At 34.3% G+C, this 2,595-nt stretch overlaps 1 long non-coding RNA gene across 1 annotated transcript in view; it reads right to left on the reverse strand.

The window, feature by feature from the left end:
* LOC107087025 overlaps positions 1-832 on the reverse strand; it is a 3,428-nt gene extending 2,596 nt beyond the window's left edge. The window contains exon 1 of the long non-coding RNA XR_001481333.1: positions 743-832. This is a non-coding gene — a long non-coding RNA (uncharacterized LOC107087025). The remainder of the gene's footprint in view (positions 1-742) is intronic.
* Positions 833-2,595: the final 1,763 nt, after the last annotated feature.

Here is a 2,595-nt window from a genome sequence, read left to right on the forward strand (position 1 = left end):
TTTTAAGACTTTGACACCCACCAATTTCCTTCCATAAGACTTGCGCTGCCTAAATTTCAAAGAACAGATGTTTTGTAAAAAATGGAAATTTCAGGAATTTGCTTCTTTTTTTTTTATTTTTTTTTTTTTTTTTATACATTTTTAACCTTAAATAGCAGTTGGAATATAGTTGATAACATTTTGGTAACGCTCAAGCAATATAAATAAACTACATTTCTTGCTAAATTCCTTATAATTTAAGTTTTCTCCTTTGATATTTAACAAAGACCATATTTTATTTTTCATCCATTCTTTCATAAATATTTCATTTCGTCTCTTAGATTTACCCTGCTGTTTCATAATGAGAATTACTTTGTCTACAATTATGTTTATAAATATTTTTAAAGAAAAATAAAAAGTTTTAAAGCTAATCTAAAAATCTCAAAATGACATCCTAATTTAAATATAGAGGTCGTAGCTTTAACAAGCAATTAATAGCATTAAAATCTAGCTTTTATTCCATCTTTGAAACTTTTAACTCTGTCAACATATATTATATGATGACCTTTATTTTTCCAAATCAAATTTAAATATGAGGCTTTTTATTTCTTTTGTAGTTTTTGTAGAAACAATGGCAGTCAGGAGCTCCCTATGCTAACTGATTTGGCGCCATGTCCTAGCTCCCTAACGGATAAACACTATTCGGATAGCACTTATTATGGCGACCGTTGACTCATTTCCACAGAGGATTAAGTGTCCTTACCAATTTGAGGTATTCAGGTCAAGCTGTTTCGAGTTGTGAGGTACTTTTCAGTTTATTGTCTCTTCGGCATTTCTCTCAACCTTCTCCCCCTCTGTAGATACTCCCAAAATCCACAGGTGGCGCTAATGAGCCCAATCAGATAGCAACTGCGTCTTTCCAGATGGTGCGTTCACTGTTTCGGGAAACCTGCGTAACAACAGAGTAACACCACACAGTACGTTGTTTTCTCGGCACAAATGAGTCAAAGAAGTACAGGAATCTTTTCAAATACTCTTAAGTAATGTGACGTAATAATAAAAGCATCAATTCCATCAAAGAAAAATATCCCAGAACACGGAAAGGCCACTACAACATTTTATTACTGTTATGACATTCATTTGGCAAATGTAAAACTTTAATCAGACCATAACTTGATTCCATAATATTTACATCATTCGAGGGAAGAAACAGATTTTTTTTCTGCAGCCCTTCTCTGTTGTTATCCAGACATCTGGAGGATACAGATGTAAAACCCAGCCTGAAGTGGAAATTCCTGCAGCTCCTTCAATGTGGCTGTCAGCCTCCCTGATTATGTTTCCTTCACCTCTTGATACCTTGACTGAGTCCTGTTTATATGTAAATCAGCAGAGGTTTATTTTGTAGTTTAACACCGTAAATTAACTTTAATTGTTGCGGCAAACGTGGAAACAGATGTGGAATAATTGATGAATGTTTCACTATTAAGTTGCACATACCTGGCAGTTAACAGTGTTTGGTGACACTGTTATCCTTTATTATTTTCCAAATAAATATAGATCCTTAAAAAGCTTTAACTTTTATATTTTTTAATATTGTTATTCTCTGGTTGTAAAAGCATCTTGAAGAAATAGGTCTCTGTCATGTTCCGTTTGTACCCCAGGATGCAATGTATTAGTAAATAGAAGTTCTTAAACAGTCAAAAGTGCATTATAAACAAGCTAAAAGTGCACCATTTTAATTCAAACAAAATATAGATATGACATACTGAATTATAAATACTGATGGATAAAAAGGTAAAAAGCTTATGTTCTTCGTGGTATCCTGGTGACCTGCCTTCCTCTGGTCAGATTCCTTCTTCCTCCACACTTTGCTCCTTCAGTATAAACATCCAGCAAACTGGTTTATTTTTTTAGGCAAATATAAACCAAACAAACCTGCAGTTTTAAGTTAGTGTTGCAACTTCTGCATTGACTGCTGTATGCAAGCTTATAACAAAGACATAAACAAAGAAAAGCCATAGAGAAAAAATATATTGCATTAAATTTCCTGGGAATGTTACACATAGTTTTGCTTCCTTCCTTTGCAGCAAAACAAATGACTTTCTCTTAGTGTCTAAAAACCAGTTACCTAGAAAAAGCACCCAGCGACAGATAAGACCGGTGCAATTACTCAGCTTTAACGATGTTGTTCATTCCATCCAATCCATGGGGTCCGATAAGATCTTTACCGAACAAGAAAATAACAAAGAAAGAAACTAATCTTTGGAACCAACTGTGTGTGGTTGGTTGATTAAAAGTCCATAGCAGCAGTATTTTATTTTGGATGTAACGCAATAACCCTTGCACCAAAATAAATGCTTTGATCTGCTCCCCTCCACTCCCAGGTTGCTACCATCATGTTTTGATTGTGGAGATGGTGTGTTCAAGGTGATTTGTAGCTTTTTTTATTTATTTTTTTCTGCTGCACATATAATTCTGCATGCATGCCGGGAAACATCTTCCCATCTGTTGTGAAATCATTTAGAATTGACTTCTTGCATCTTTTTTTCATCAGCTACCTTTCTCGCTAACACTGGTCCTGGTTGTATGGAAAATGTGTCTAATTTGATTATATGA

Source organism: Cyprinodon variegatus, unplaced genomic scaffold (genome assembly GCF_000732505.1).
Source record: "Cyprinodon variegatus isolate N-32 unplaced genomic scaffold, C_variegatus-1.0 Scaffold9, whole genome shotgun sequence".
In the NCBI taxonomy this organism is placed as follows: Eukaryota; Metazoa; Chordata; class Actinopteri; order Cyprinodontiformes; family Cyprinodontidae; genus Cyprinodon; species Cyprinodon variegatus.